Here is a 15,749-nt window from a genome sequence, read left to right as displayed (position 1 = left end):
CCGCACCGCCAGGAACCCAGATCGCTGGACGCAGACAGACACCGGAGCAGCCAGGGCGCCGCCGGCCCCTCCCCCAGGCGCCCCAGAAGGGGCTCCCCAGGGCCGGCTGGGAATGGAAACCGGGCTTCCAGTCTCCCGCCTGCCACCGCCCGCCTGCAGGCCCCCCGGGCCCGGGTGCCCGGTTCCCAGCTCCCGCCTCCCCCGACCCTGGGCCCTCTCCACGCCCAAGGGCAGGGTCAGGCGCGATGGGCCTTAGCCGGCGCCCGCGGGGGGAGGGGGGGCCTAGCGGGGCCCCAGAGCGCAGGAGCGACACGCCACGGGAGGTCGCGGAGGGAGAGGAGCAGGAAGGCGGCCCCGCCAGTAGGAGGGCCGCGCTCACACGCGCGCACGTCTGCGGCTCCGGCACGGGTGCCACTGCCGCCAGCCAGGGATCGAATCAGTTCCCTTTTCCGCTTTCCAGATGATTTTTCATCTCTGTAATTAATGGGCAAGTCAGTTCTGAACCGCATGGCAGGCAAATTGCTAGTTAGGAAAATCACAGATAATTTTCTCGATATGATAATGAAGGTTGTATTCCTTCTCTTATTCTCCCTGTTTTTATCCTACTTTTAAGTAATAAATTCGGCATTAGTGGGAGAAAAAGGGGAGGAAGGAAAAGTCACCTGCCCCCACAGCTGGGGCCTGACCCAGGCCCAGCCCGAGTCCTCAGCCCCCGGCCACGAGCAGACGCAGAAGATGACACGGGGATCTACCCAGTGATCAAGGCAGGGTGCCGCGCCTACGAGAGCAGGTGGAGGGCAGGGAGCCGCTGGGCTGTGAGCGGCCCAGAGGCTGGGTCTGGAGAGCGAGCAGAGACCAACACACAGCATCGAGGTCCACGGGCCAAGCAGACATCCACCCTCAGGTGTCCCCACACCTGTCCCCACTCTGTCCAACTCTTCTCCACGGCGACTCCGTAGCAGCTAAGCCAACAGGGCAACCAGACCGGGGGGGGGGGGGGGGGGGGGGGAGGCGGAGAGGCGACCAGCCATCTTGGCAGCCATTTTGAACCCCTCCCCCTGCTCCCCCAGGCACACCACATGTTTGGATGTGGGCAGACAATCCCAGGCTCGGGGTCTGGCAGAAGGCGGGAGGAAAGGGGGCCCTGCCTCCAGGCTGGGATGGAGGGGCCCCCACGCAGCTGCCATGGCTGGGGGTGGGGTGGGGGACGAGAAGGTACAGTGAGGTGCTGGGCAGGGACGGGGCTGAGTGCTGACATAGACGGGAAGAGTAGGGACAGGGATGTGCGCAGGGACTGGCGCGGGCAGGGTGCCGTCTCCAGATGCATGCCAAGGGTGCACTGGAGTAAGGCCTCTGGGGTATTTTGTGGCCACAGCTGGAACACACGCAGCACTCCCCACCCTCTTCTGGCCCGGACCCCTGTCCCGGCACCCTCAGATGGCAGGGTGACAGTCGAAACCCCATAGCTCTACCCAATGAACGTTCACCTGGGGGAGGGGGAGGGCTCTCGCCCTCAAAGCCCGAATCCGGGTGGATCAAACCCGACAGCTTGCCATGCTTAACCGGGTACCACTGAGAAAGGATGCTGCCGGGCTGCACCCCTCCTCCTCCTCCTGACAGCGGCGCCCCCCGGGCTGCAGCCGGCCCGACACTCAGACAGACCCCGCATCCCCCGCGCCTTTGCCTCCCGGAGAAAAACAACCCCCAGCCCAGCATCCTCCGGTGCCAGCCCCCAACACGGCTCCTTCGGAGGCCGGGGCCCGCGCGCGGCGCGCACACGCACCGTCGCCGCTCACACCCAGACACCTACACAAACAGGGCGCCAAGCACCCGCGCGCACACGCACCGGGGACACGCAGGCACCGCCGCGCCGCTTCCCCACAAAGGCTGGCGCGCGCGCGGGCACACGCAGCCACGCGCGGGCACACTCGCGGTCCCCTCCCCCCGCCGAGCACCCGCAGCCGTCCATCCGCACCCCCGGGCCCCGGCGCTCCGTGGGGGCTGCCCCTCCTGGCCCCCTCGCCGGTGGGGGTGAGCAGGCCGCTCCCGACTCCCCTCCCGCTCAGCTGCGGGACCCGGGCTCCAGCATCCCTCCCCCTTCGCGGCCAGGACAGGCCCCGGCTCCCATTCTCCCCCCCTAAACCCCCGGCCCGCACACCTGGCCCAGGTGCGGCGTCCCCCTCGCCCCGGGCCCGCACACACTCACCTGTCCAGCGCCGCTCTGGGGTCGGCCCTGCGCGTCTCTCCCGCGGCTCCGCGAACCCCGGCCCCCCGCCCGGCACATCTCCCGGAACCGGGGCGGGGAGGAAGCGGGTGAGGGGTGGCGGGACAAGGGCGGCCTCCGTGTCCCCTCCTTCCCCGGGCCCAGCACCGCCGCCAACAGCCAAAAATTAATTAAAAAAAAAAAGAAAAACCAGATTACACCGCTCCAAAGGCGGCCCCCTCGCGGCGGCGGGGGCTGGGGCCTGGGGGCGAGCGGGTCCGCGCCCCTCCCGGGGAGGGAGGCGGCGGAGGCGGCGGGGCGGGGGCGGCGTCAGAGCTCGGGGGGCTGGGGCGAGGCGGAGCCCCCCGAGGCGGCGCCGGCGGCCGCCCGCATCTCCCCCGCAGCTCCGCGGCCCCGACGGAGGCGGCACGTGTGCGCCCAGGCGACTTCCCAGCCCCCTCCGACGGCGGCGGCGGCCGAGGGCTTAGCGCGGCAGCGGGGGCGCCCCTGCAGCCCCCCGCCGCCCGGCGCCGCTCCGGGGCCCGCGCGGCCCCATCCGCCGGGGCCTCCTCGGCAGACGGCGGGCGGGGGCGCCGCAGCGCCTACAGCTCCCGCGCCGACGGCTCGCGCTCCCCGCAGCGGCCGCGGGGGGCTCGGGGGGGCGCGGCCGGGGGGCGCGGCTGGAGGCGGGCGCGGCGGCGCGGCGCCCCGGGGCGGCGGGGGCGCGGGCCGGGCCGTGGGCTCCGCAGGACGCGCGGACCGAGCCGGCGCCGGGCACCAGCAATGACAAGCCGCCTGCTCGGCCCGCTCCCGGCGCACCCGCTCCGGGAGGGGGGCGGCGGGCGCGCGCAAGACCCGGCCCGGACGCCGCCCGGGACCGGCCGCCGCAACCTGCCGGCGCGCGGGGCCGGCGCGAAAACCCGAGCTGGACTGCCCGCTCCGCCTCCGCGGCGCTCTGGAGAGCGGGAGCGGGGAGGCGACGTGCTGGATCCCCGAGTCGGAACGGGCGTGGGGGAGGGGAGGCGGGCGCGAGGAAGACCCGGAGCGGATTTTGCGGGCCGCAAAGGAAGGGAAGGGCGCCGAGCCCGGGAGGGGAGCAACTGGGGAGATCTGGAAGGGGTACGCAAAACCCGGGCTGGACTACACGGAGACGGGAGGCGGGGGAGCTGCGACAGGGCCATAATGCACCCGGAGCACGCGAATTTCGGGCCGGATTCTTCCTCAGGAGACGGAGTAATGCGTCATGCCTAATACAGTGGGCACAAGCAAGACCCGGCCTAGAGCTCCCGGACCTGGGCTCGGGGAGGGGCTGCCCCCATCTTCCTGGCAGCGACGTGCGAGGGGGAGGGGCCAAAGGAGGGCCGGACTCGGCCACCGAGGGGTCCGGAGCGCCGGCGGCGCCGAGGCGGGCAGGTAAAAGCGCTTCAGGACCCAGGGGCGCTGCGAAGGGGACGCGCCGAGGCGGCCGCTACCCCGGGAGACCGGCCCTACAATAAAGGGCGGGGAGGCCGCAAAGCCAGGACCGGAGTCCGCGGACGGGACCGCACCCCGGCGCAAGATCGCGGGCCACCGGACAACGGCTCGGAGCCGACCGGACGGCAGCGGCGGGGGGCAGTGTTAGGGGGAGGTTAGTATCTATAAACGCCTCAAACGTCTCGCTTTGGGGGGGCGGGGGCGAGGAAAGAGAAAAAATTGACTTTTAGGTTCTCGGCAAGAGCAAAAACCCGGTACGGATTCCCACAGCCTAGCAGCTATCCTAAAGCCGGCCGACTCGAAGAAGTAGGGCAAGGAGCCAGCGGGTTCCTGGGCATCCGGCCGACTAAGGCGAGGGGCAGGTTTCATGGTGAGGCTGCAGAGGGAGCCCCGCACCCCCTCTCCCGGGCGGGGAAGGATGTCCGACCCGGCTTGGATCCCCGGAGCCTGAGCTGTGACTGCTGAGACCCACAGCAGGGGGTGGGGGTGGGGGTATAAATCTGGGCCTCGGGCCAAAAATAAGCACTTCAGCAGAACAGACAACTCGGTGCAGAGTGGGGGCTGGGGGGAAATTGGGCGAGGGGGGGCAGAATCCTGGAGGAGAGGGGAGGGGGAAAGTCCTGAGAGGTAAGACCCGGTGAGGAGCTGCGGAGTCCGGACCTGGAAGCTGGCTGCCGGCTCCATTTTATGAAAGATGGGTGCAACTCAGAGACTGACGGCTGGGGAGGAGCACATCCCGGGCTGGGATCCTCGGGGAAGGAAGTCCATCCAGAGAGGCATAGGTAGTAAAGCAGCCAGCTTATGCGGAGTCCCAAGTCCGGGCTGAATCTTGGCCGACTCAGAGCCGGCATTCGTGGTGTGGGAGGGAGTAGGGCAGACAAATCCGGGTCGGGACTCTAGAGGAAGGGGACGGGCTGAGCTTGGGGAGGGAGGCAAACCCCGTCTGTGTTTCCTGGGAAGAGAATGCATTGCCACTGAAGCTTGGCTCTGCAGAATGGGTGAGGAATGGGGCAAGACCGTGGAAGTGTTGAGGTGGTAAATAGGCAAAACCTGGGGCCGACTGGAATGGGAACTGAGTATCTAAGAAAGCTTAAATTGAACATCTGCAAGTGAATTAAGCTAGCCTCTAACAACTCCTTCGGAAGCGTGTCCTGGTGGCTGAACTGAGGGAAAGGCAGGCCCCGGACTGCCAGGCTGGTTGGGTGACTAGGAGTGACGGCCCTCCACCCTCTGTGTGGACAGCCTTCATTTCAGGACGGGCAGGGATGCTCAGAGCCCAGAACCTGGGCCAGATCGGGCCCCCAAACTTAGGGGGTAGGGAGGATAGGTGGGCCACCTGTTCCCCTTCACGCCCAGGGCTCCACAGCTGCAGAGCTCCGGCCTTGAATCTGGGTGACCAGGCCCGACAGCTGGATCTGGGGGACCAAATACAAATGAAGCAGAGGTTGGTGGGTGCAGAAAGGATTCCATCCATCTGTGGTTGACTGCGGATCTATGGGGTGGGGGGGCACCTCTCCACACCTCAGTTTCCCACTCTGAAATATATGGACCCATGGAAGCCTTTGAGGTGTTGGGGAGTGGGTGCGGTGTCTCGGGGTAACGGGGACACCGTCCCCCCACATCCAGACAGCCAGCTTTCTATACACCCAGCAGGACTGACAGGAGGAGAGAACGTGGAGTCAGGGAAAGCTGGGCACCTCCGGAGCCCTCTGGCTCCAAGTCCCCCACCACCACCCCACCCTCCGGCCCTGAGCAGCCCACCCACCTTCCCCAGCCCTATAAGCGTGCCTAGGGGGTGGTTCTAACCTGCATTCTCCAGAGGCTGCGAGAAGAGGTGGCCTTTACATACTTATATGAAGGGGAGGGGTGGTATGGTTTAAGGGACCCCCAGCTCAGTTTGGAAAAATCTCAGCCAGGACCCCTTCTCAGCCCCTCCTCTTTCTCCCCAACCCCGTGGTCCGCGGACCGCGCCGAATCGCGACTGGAATCCGTTCACCAGCCTCCATTCCATCCGGGTCTTCTGGCCTCACCGGCGAGGGGCTCAGAGGCAAAGGATGGGGAGAGGCTGGGGGCGCAATGAGCCCCGGCACCCCCCCTCCTCGCCCCAGGCCCTCTTCTGCGCAGCCGCAGTGGAGGCCGCGCCAGCAGCCGGGCTCCGGTAAGCGCCGCGTCCGCGCGCGCGCAGTCTCGCCCGGGTGCCTGGTGCCCGGCTGCGCGGGCCGGGACCCGCGCCTCGCACGCCCACTCCCTGCTCCCGGGGTGCTCCTCGCTTCCGGCATCCTACCTTGCGCCTCGGGACTCCCACGCCCAGTGTGCCCCGAGCTTAGATGCCCCACGTCCTGTGCACCCTGCGCGCTAGTACCCCACCTTCTCCGAACCCCGTGTCAGAACACCCCCACGCCGAGGGCGTCCCGCGCCGGGCACACCCCTCGTTCTGATCCCCCCGCGGCTCGGGGACCCTCTGTTCTGTGCACCTAGCACCTCGGGCACCCGGCCTCAGACGGGTCAGCTCACCTGTGCCCTCCGCCCCCGCCCTGCACTCCGTGTGTTGCGCCCACGCCGAGCGTCCTGGGCGCTGCGCTCCGCCACCGTCCCCTGTCCCCAGGCCCCGCGTCCTTGGCTCGAGCCTAGAGCCCTCGGTCCCGGGGGTCCTGCCTCAGGCTCTTTAGGTCCTGCGTTTGGCGCCAGACCTTGTAACAGGGGCGGGCAGGGGGGCCGGGGTGGGGATGAAACACGTTCTTGGACTTGGGGGAACCAGGGCAAGCCCAGATCTCCGCCCCCCACCAGGCGCCCCAGCCCGGCTTTTCCTAGAGCCCACTCCGCGCGGGATGCACAGCCGTGCGGGGCATGTTATTCGGTTCCTGTATTCATTCCTCCCGTGTATTCCTCAAGCACAGAGCACCCCTTACGTGCCCTTAGTGGGGCGCTGTGCTGGGTGTTGAGGATGCCCGCTGCCCCGGGAACGAGACCGGAAGCCCCCTCAGGGGCACCCCCGTGCCCGTGGAAAAGGCAGACTCAGAAGCCATGAGGCAATTAGGCCTGGAACGTGAGCAGGGTGCTGGGAGAGTGGATGGTGAACCTGTCCGAGGCTTGAGCCCTTCTGGAGGCCCCCTGTACCCCCACCTTGGGCAACGTCTGAGCCCCATCTCATCCTAGGCCCTCACCCAAGTGAAAAGCAAACTATGGAGGTGTCAGAATTGGGCTGGGAAGATAGGGTGGGGGCGAGGATTCCTGCTGCTGTCTTTGTGGGGGGAGGTGCATTCAGTCAGTCAACAGACATTTATTGAGCACCTATTGGGTACTAGTGGCTGTGCTAGGTCTGGGAACACAGCGACGAACAGTGTAGACAAGATTCTCTGTTCTTGGGGCTGACGGTGTAATCGGGAGGAGAGAAGGGAAATCAGACAGAGACCCGGGATGTCAGGTGATGATGAGCGTTGCGGAAGAACACTGAGGGAGGCAGACTCGGGGTGTGCTGACGGGTGCAGTTTTAGATCAGGAAGTCAGGGAAGCCCTCTCTGCGAGGGTGGTGTTTGGATAGGACCTGAGGAGATGAGGGAGGCATCATGGGGGGATCCGGAGGAAGGGTGTTCCACGCAGAGGGAACAGCCTGTGCAAAGGTCACGAGGCAGAAAATACTGGGTGTCCCAAGGCTCCATGAGAGGGCCTGTGGCTGGAGGGAGTGGGGGAGGGGAAGGATGGAGGAGGCGAGGGCGGGGGTGGTGGGGCAGATCGTGCTGGTCCCCACAATCCGGAGTGAGCTGGGAGCCCTGGAGGGTTCTGAGCAGAGGAGGGACGGCCCGGACTCAGGTGCTCCAGGCGCCGTCCGGCCACTGTGGGGGGACAGTGTGGGGGTCGAGAGCAGAAGCTGGGAGCCCAGGGAGGAGGTGACCATACTGGCCCCGGGGGTCGCCGCTGGGCTGGGACCACGAAGGTGACAGTGGAGGTGAGCAGGGCGGATTCTGGGTGTATTTTGCAGGTGGAGCAGAGAGATTGGAAGTGGCATGTGACAGAGAGAGGCAGTTTGTGGCCTGAGCATCTGCAAGGATGGGGACCACGGCGGGAGGGGCGGTGTTGGAGGTCAGATCCAGGAGTCCCATTTGGTTTAATAGAGGGTCGAGCAGAGGTGTCAGGCTGGTGACGGGGAGAGGCCCAGGCTGGCTGAGACAGGGCTGAGTTGACACTAAGTCTCATTTGCTCGCTGTGAGGACCCCCAGAGGTAGGTAATTTCTCCCCATGTTACTGATGTGGAACCTGAGGCTCCATAACTCACCCAAATAGTTAAAAAACGGAGTCAGGTTCTGAGCCAGGCCTGTCTGCCCAGGGGCCCCATGGAGCCACTGCCCGACTGTGTAGGCCAAGGCCGGGGCTGCGAGGTTGGCCTGGTGGGGGGTGAGTGAGGCACTTCCTGGGCCTCAAGGCTGAGAGGATGGCGGAAAACCAGTGATCAAGAGAAATAAGACTGCAATGCAATATTTAAGAAACCCAACAGTTATGCAAAATATCCTCTATGACCAAAACAATCCACTTTGTAAGTAAAGGCGGGATGGAGAAGCACGCTGTGAGGAGCTGTGTTGGAGCCTGGGGGAAAGAGAGAATGGGGAACACCGAGGCTCTCTTTCTATTGAAGAGTGCCACATTTTGTTCATCATGGACTTTTTTTGCATGAATTTTGATCTTTTAAAATATTGCCTTAAAATATAGTTTATCTTGCCAGCTGTTCCACCTCATGTGCCTCGGGCTGGTCCTGACCTTGGTTCCAGGCCCTGTTCTGGAAGCCAAGGCTATGACTGTGAATGAGACACATCACTGTCCCCCCGGAGCTGCCACTTTGTCAGGGAGGCTGACGGTTTGCTAGGAACAAGAAGAAAATTTCAGAGCGCCATCAATCTTGTGAAGACAAAAACAATGAAGAGGCATGAGGCAGGGTGCCAGGGCCTATGATTTAGGCTAGAGTGGCCCAGGAGGGCCTCTCTGAGGAGGAGACATTTGAGCTGAGACCTGATAGCTGACAGGGAGCCCATCATGTGTGATCCAAGGAGGGGGAACAGCAGGTGCAAAGGCCCTGCGGTTGGAGCAGGCAGGACTATTTGAAGAGCACGAGGACCAGTGTGGTGGGACCACCGAGCTCAGCCTCAGAGGCCGTGGGAAGGGTCTGGATTAGATTCTCAGCGACAGAGGGAGCCAAGGGAGGGCTTGGAGCAGGGGTCGACATGATCATATTTGCACGTTTAAAAGATTATATGGGCAGCTCCTCAATAAGTCCAACATAGAGTTACCGTGTCACCCCCAACCCCACTCCTAGGTACATACCTGACAGAACTGAAAACACAGACTCAGATACTCACACGCCAGTGTTCACAGCAGCACTATTCAGAAGCACCAGAAAATGGAAACAACCCGAATGGCCATCAGTGGATGAACAGAGAAACAAGATGTCATATATCCATGCAATGGAATATTACTCAGCCATGAAAAGGAAGCTCTGATACCTGCTACAACGTGGATGAACCTTGAAACAACTGTGTTGAGTGAAAGAAGCCAAACACAAAATGCCAGATATTGTGTGATTCCATTGATATGAGATGTCCAGACCAGGCATATCCATAGAGACAGAAAGCAGATTGGTGGCTGCCAGGGGCTGGGGAGGGGGGATGGGGCATGACTGCCACTGGGGATGGAGCTTCCTTTTGGGGTGATGAGAATGTCCTGGAACTAGACAGAGGTGGTGGTTGCACTAAATGTGAATGTACCAAATGCCACTGAATTGTGCACTTTACAACGGTTAGTGGTTCAGTTTATGTTCTGTGAATTTCACCCCAATTAAAAGAAAATTACCGGGGCCAGCCTGGTGGCGTAGTGGATCCCGGGTGTGCACATACGCACCGTTCATCAAGCCATGCTGTGGTGGAGTCCCATGTAAACTTGAGGAAGATGGGCACGGATGTTAGCCCAGGGCCAGTTTTCCTCAGCAAAAAAACCCAAAATTACGGGTGGGAATTCAGAAGGAACCAGGAGCCTGGGGAGGTGGCTGCCACCGTCAATCCAGGTGACAGGCGATGGAGGCCTGGACCAGGATGCTGGCAGAGGTGGTCAGAGTGCAGGCATAGCCGGGAGGCAGAGCCGACAGGACCCCTTCACCAGTGCAGCCCCCGCCTTCAGGACTGCTCAAAGGTCCCCTCTTGACCACACCACTGAAAGCTGCAAACACCCGCCCTCCTCACTCCCGGGAAGCAGGAGTCCGGGAAGCCGCCGGGGCCCCGCAGGCGGGCGGGAATGGTGGTCGCTTCCCAGTTAGGCACCAGCTGGGAGGGGAGCCCACCTGGGCTGCGCTTCCCTCCCCGGCCGCTGGGGGCCGCTGCCCCGCTCCTGTGCGGCGCCAGGTGAGGAGGCCCCGCCCCTTCCCCAGGTGCGCGGGAGGCGCGGCCAGGCGGCTGCGAAGAGCCCGAGCTGGGGGGGAGTGGGGGTGAGGGGACGCAATCGGGGTGAAGGGAGAGGGCTGAGCGTGCCCGAGGTGGGGGCTGCTAAGAGGGAAGAGAAGAGCCGTGGGGAGGTGGGAGGTGTGGAGAGGTGAGGAGGAGGAGACAGGGCTTGGGAGAGAGGAGGTGGGGTGAGCCCAGGGGTCTCGGGGAGAGGATTTGGAGGAAAGCGCTCAGGGCAGAGCTGGGGGAGGGGAGACAGGCGAGCAGCTGGGGAGTCAGGGAGAGCCTGGAGGTGGAGCGGACTTGACTGGGGGCATTGGGACAGTGCGTGGGAGGTGGGCCTGGCCTGTGGGAGGTTTAGGACCCCAGGGAAGGGGCCCTGCGCTTTGCCAGCCTCCTCTAGTGTGGACTGTGGGGGCAGGGAGGGGAGGATAGTTCCTCAGACCCTGACCCCTTGGGCCTGCTGTGGGGAAAGAGCTGCTGAGGAGGGAGGTGTGCCTGTCAGGCTCACGCTGGGGCCCAGCTTGCTTCTGCAGAGGTGTGGCCAGGTGAGAGGTTTGCTCGACCTGGCACGAGGGCTCCTGCTCTCTCCCTCAAGCCCCGTGGCCAGTATGCACTGTGCATTGAGCTGGGTGGTGGGCAAAAGGCAGTGAACGAGACCGAGGCAGTCCCTGCTGGCTATGTGAGGGGTGGAAGACAGGGCGGGGCTGTGGATGAGTAAAACTGGGGGCCCAGAGAAGGCTGCTCTGGGGAAGTGACCTGTAAGCAGAGAGCAGGAACCTGCATGCCCAGGCGGTCTGGGCCGGAGAGGAGGTTCTGAGGAAGTCGCCAAAAAAAAATGCCAGCGGAGTCCTGGCTGCAGCAGGGCAATAGGGAGTGGTGGGGCCTGAGGCAGCCTGGAAATGCCTGCCAGGTCTAAAGGGGCTGCAGGATCTGAGATGGAGTGGACTTGGGAAGGGGGTTGAGAAGAGAGGTGAGGGTCCGTGGAGGTCAAGGCTGTGGCCACAGGAAGGTAGACGGTGATTCCCGACCTTGCGTGGGCCCAGGACAGGGGCCGCAAAGCCAAATGCCGACCAGGGAACAAAATGCAGACATGGGGCAGGTGTGAGGCAGCGAGGAGCGGGGGGCGGCAGCTGTGGGGGGCCAGAGGCACACCCCCTTTAAATCCGGCAGCCGCTTGTTACTCCTCAGCTCCAGCTGAGAGCTAGCGTGTGGGAAGTCAGGCTCAGCGTCACCAGAATGGATTCTTCAAGAGAAGTCAGGGATTTTATGGAAAATTTCCTGAGCTCTAACTCTCACACGCTGATTGACTATGTCGATTGCGACGATCCAGCAATTCCATTCCTCAGTTGATTCTCTATGGGAAGGGGCACGTTGGTCACCAAAGGCACACACATGATGTTCATAGCAGCTTCATCGTCATTGCCAGACACTGGACATCAAGCCGGGTGGCCATGGCCCAGCAAATGGAAAATAAATTGGGGTCTATTCATGCAGTGGAAGCAACTTGGAGGCAAGAAAGCATGGCCGGGCTCCGGGGAGCGCTCCCTGCTGGCCCAGCCCCTCAGGCCTGGAAGGACGGTGGCAGGTGAGAGGCCAGCGGCGGACTGCGCAGGGACCGCGGGTTCTGACGTGGGGGAGGGAACCACAACCGCGCAGCCCGGCCGACGATGAAGCGATGCTGGCCGGGGTGTTCTCTGTGAGCAGCGGAGGGCAGGGCTCACCCAAGCTCCTCTGTAGCCCGAGAGGAGCAGGCTTCCTGAGGGCTCGGCCTGCAGTGGGAACTGAGGGCAAGGGCTGGCATTTGGGCCTCTGCCTCCCCCCTGGCAGGGAAGCTGCCCGCCTCCAGGGGTCAGGGGTCAAGGGCTGGGCTGTGGCGGCCCCCCACAGGGTATGTCTGCCTAGGACCTGTGCATGTGACCTTCCGTGGGAACAGGGTCTTTGCAGACCTAATCAAGTTAAGGATCTTGGAGGAGCTCAGCCTGGATGAGGGTGGCCCTGAATCCAATGACAAGTGTCCTCAGAAGAGAAGAGAAGGGGCGGCGACACACAGAGGGGGGCCCCTGTGAAGACCGAGGCAGAGGCTGCAGTGACGCGGCCCCAGCCAAGGACCACCAGAGGCTGGAAGAGGCAGGAAGGGTCTCCCCAGGGTCTTCAAGGGAGCGCAGCCCTGCCGACACCTTGATTTCAACCTTTGGTCTCCAGAACAGTGAGAGAATCAATTCCTTGTTTTAAGCCCCCCTGTTTATGGTCCTTTGTTACAGCAGCCACAGGAAACTAACACAGGCCCTGCATTCAATTCTGCAAACGTTACGAAGCCCCTGGAGGGGCTTGCGGTGCAGTGGGGAAAGCAGACACACGAATGGATCATTCCAGTGTGCTGGAGGAGAGCGTGGAGGGACGCATATGCGGCGGGGTGGAGGGCTGCCTGGGAACTCTTCACAGTGAGGTGATGACACAGAGCTGGGCCTGCAGCACGCCACCACCTACAGGCGACAGCAGCAATGTAAACACACCAAGCAGCCAAGTCAAGACGGCCAACTGCATCAGCAATGGCACCGGTGACCTTCAGCTTCAGTGTCAGGGAGACAATAAGGAGTGGTGGGGACTGTGGTGGAGAACAATGACAATTGTTAACATTTGTCAGCTCTTCCTAAGCCCTTTCCTTACACGGTATTAACTCACTGAATCCTTGCCTCAACTCTAGGGGCAGGAACTACCATTGTCCCCATTTACCAGGCGGGTTAACTGAGGGCTGGGGGCTGTTATCAGTCGGGGCCCCCGCAGGAAACAGATGATACTTCAGATTGGGTCATCTGAGCAGAGTCAGTGAAGGGACAAACGTACCAAGTGTGGACAGATGTAGGGAACCACAAGGAATAATGCCACGCCTTGGGCTAGTAAAAATGGGGAGCCATTAACACCCCTAGGTCTGAGAGGCGAGGGGAGGGGGCAGTTACCAGAGTGTGGAAACATCACAGCTGTGTGGATGACGAGGACCCATGACCTTTGAGAGGGACGCAGCCCACCCACAGGGGTCACAGGGTGAAGGGGTAAAACTGGGGAATAAATGCCCCCACTCCCCCCACCTCCACAGGGGTCCTCACTGGCCGAACCCAACCTGAGCTGGAGGATCCAGGAGCCCGTTGGCGGGGCCCACACAGCCCAGCTCCCAGGACACCAGGCGAGGTGGAGAAATGAGGAGAATGGCTCCAGGTGGGGAAGCGGAAGATTCCAGAACAGGAAGATTGAGGGATTCTAACCCTGGCAGTCTAGGTCCAGAATCCCCTTGACCACTCACCACGCGAGAGCTGGCACCCCTGTGCCCTCTCGGCGGGGGGCAGCCCGTGGGGAGTGTGGCCTTCCCTTTGCAGAGGCTGCGTCTTCTGACGGAAAGCCAGGAATCCAGATATTTATGCAACAATCGCCTGATATTTAAAAGCTAGCAACTCATTACAATTTTTTAAAACCTGGCCTGGGCCAATCAAATCACATGCGTGGCTGGACTGGGCTCTGGGTGTCAAGACTGGGCTCAGGAGGTGCACACGGAGGGCAGGGCCGCCAGGTGTGAACCGGGATGTTCAGAGAGGCGGCTGCTCAAAGCGTCGTGGTGAGATGGGGCCACAGGTGGGCCAGCGGGCGTGAGGAGAAGGTGCCCGGGCCGGGGCAGGCGCGGGGTGTTGGCGGGTGAGACTGAGCAGGTGTTTCGGGTCTAGATGGGGACGGGCACTGGAGCCACGCGACCCACTGATGGCTCTGAGAGCCGGGTGAGCCAGTGGTGTCCGTGTCCTCTCCCCACCCCCACGCTGGGCGGGGCCACGGCTTTCCTCGGGGTGAAGGCTGTGGACCCATAAACGAGCCAGGTACAGGGACCAGCCCCTCCTCCAGCGGCTCACAGCCCTGGGGAGGGCGGCGGCGTGGGCGGTGGGGGCCAGGGCGGTGGGGGCTGGCTCGTGTCTGCGGCTGTTCCAGCCCTGCTGGGTGCTCCGGCCACGGTGCGGGGACAGCACGTGGCCCTGCCTCCGAGGGAAGGGACAAGGGTGAGGGAGGACGCCGGGAGAGGAAGCCCGGGGGTGAGAAGAAGATGTAAAATTGAAAGGTGATTGGGGAAAGGGGCTCGATCAGGCGGCCACCGCGGGAGACGGAGCCGCAGGCAGGGGATGGGCCTGGGTGGGTCCCCAGCCGCACCCCCTACCCTGGCCGCAGCGCCTGCCTGGCCTCCTCCGGAGTCGCCCTGGTGACACCACCAGGAACAAGCCCGTGGCTGACTCGGATCCCTGCCTGGAGCCAAGCGGGGGAGACAGGGGAGAAGGCCCGCCTGTCCCCTCCGACGGGGCTGCTTCTTCCTGGCACTGAAGCCCGCTCTCCGGCCGCGTCCTCAGGCCGCAGCTGCGGTATCAGTCGCTGCAAATGGGTTTTCCCGGCCGTCACCGTGTTGTTTTAATAATGGTTCATTTTCTGCCCCGGGGAAAAATATTCCATTGAGAAATCGGGGAGGGGGGAGGGGGCTCATTCTGTGCATGTGCGTGCACGGTGTCCCCAGCACCTTAGAGAAGATTCCGGAACATCCTGCTGAGACACCAAGTGGCCTGTTGCGTGGGGCATGCCCAGCACATCCCCTCACCTGGACAAAGGACACAGCCTGGGAACGTTTATGGAGCACCTCCTAGGTGCCATGTCTGAGCTGGGTGCAAGGGACACGGTGGCCTCCCAGGCGCCCCCCTCCCCAGGCTCATGTTCTAGGAGGGGAGAGAGTGACACTAAAAAGTAATCGCACAGGACTATGTACTTATAATTATGGAGACTGTTTGGAGGAAGTGTGCGTTGCACAGAACAGATAATGGGATCTTGGCATAACTAAATCCCGCCCCCCCCCCATGGAAGAGACCCTCACGCTGAAATGTGAGGGACAGACAGATGGACAGAGTGGTGGGAGGGAAGGCCGTGTGGCTGGCGGGAACTTCTGGACAAACATCTGAAGATGTGAAAGAGTGCAGGGCAGGCTCAGACCTAGGAGAAAAGCACGGGGCCAGTGTGGACGGGGCCCGCTGGGCGCCGAGGAACTGCGTGCGTCTGGGGGCTGGGTCCGCGGCCAGAGCCTTGGCGGCTTTCCCTTGCTTCTGGGCAGAGAAGTTTCCTCCTGCACTGAGACTCGCCCTTGACTGTCCTGAGCACATTCAGCCCTTTAGTCTCAAGGCCAACGCAGTCCTTGTTTTGTTGACTTGGGGCAGCAGCCCTGGGAGGTCACCCCCCACCCCTCCCCCTCCCCGACCCTGGTCCCCTCCTCCCTGTATCGGGTTGGATGGTGGCCCCCCAGAAAGATGTGTCCACGTCCTAACCACCAGAACCCGTGACTGTGACCTCGTTTGGAAAAACGGTGGTTGTAGGTTTCATTAAATTAAGAATCTTGAGATGAGGTCATCCTGGATTAGGAGGAGCTCTAAATCCATTGACAAACGTCCTTGAAGAGAAGAGAGAGGCAGACAGACGCACAGACACAGGGAGAAGGGCCGCGTGGAGGTGGAGGCAGAGACAGGAGGGACACAGCCACACGCAGGGGGCGCCTGGAGACTCCAGAGGCTGGAAGAGGCAGAGAACGGGCTCTCCCGGCCTCCAGAGGGCCACCTTGATTTCGGCCCAGTGATACTGAT

General features: G+C 62.8%; 1 protein-coding gene across 4 annotated transcripts in view; it reads right to left on the bottom strand.

Annotated features, from left to right (window-relative positions):
- Positions 1-3,069, bottom strand: part of ADGRL1 (adhesion G protein-coupled receptor L1) — a 40,896-nt gene extending 37,827 nt beyond the window's left edge. For 3 of the 4 annotated variants that reach the window (XM_058525513.1, XM_058525517.1, XM_058525515.1), the window contains exon 1: positions 2,207-3,069. The gene's annotated coding sequence lies outside the window, so the exon portion shown is untranslated. The remainder of the gene's footprint in view (positions 1-2,206) is intronic. The other variant, XM_058525516.1, reaches the window with a different exon arrangement.
- Between the last annotated feature and the right edge of the window lie 12,680 nt (positions 3,070-15,749).

Source organism: Diceros bicornis, chromosome 30 (assembly GCF_020826845.1).
Source record: "Diceros bicornis minor isolate mBicDic1 chromosome 30, mDicBic1.mat.cur, whole genome shotgun sequence".
NCBI lineage: Eukaryota > Metazoa > Chordata > Mammalia > Perissodactyla > Rhinocerotidae > Diceros > Diceros bicornis.
Note: the sequence above shows the minus strand (reverse complement) of the source record. Positions and strands in the feature narration are given on the sequence as shown.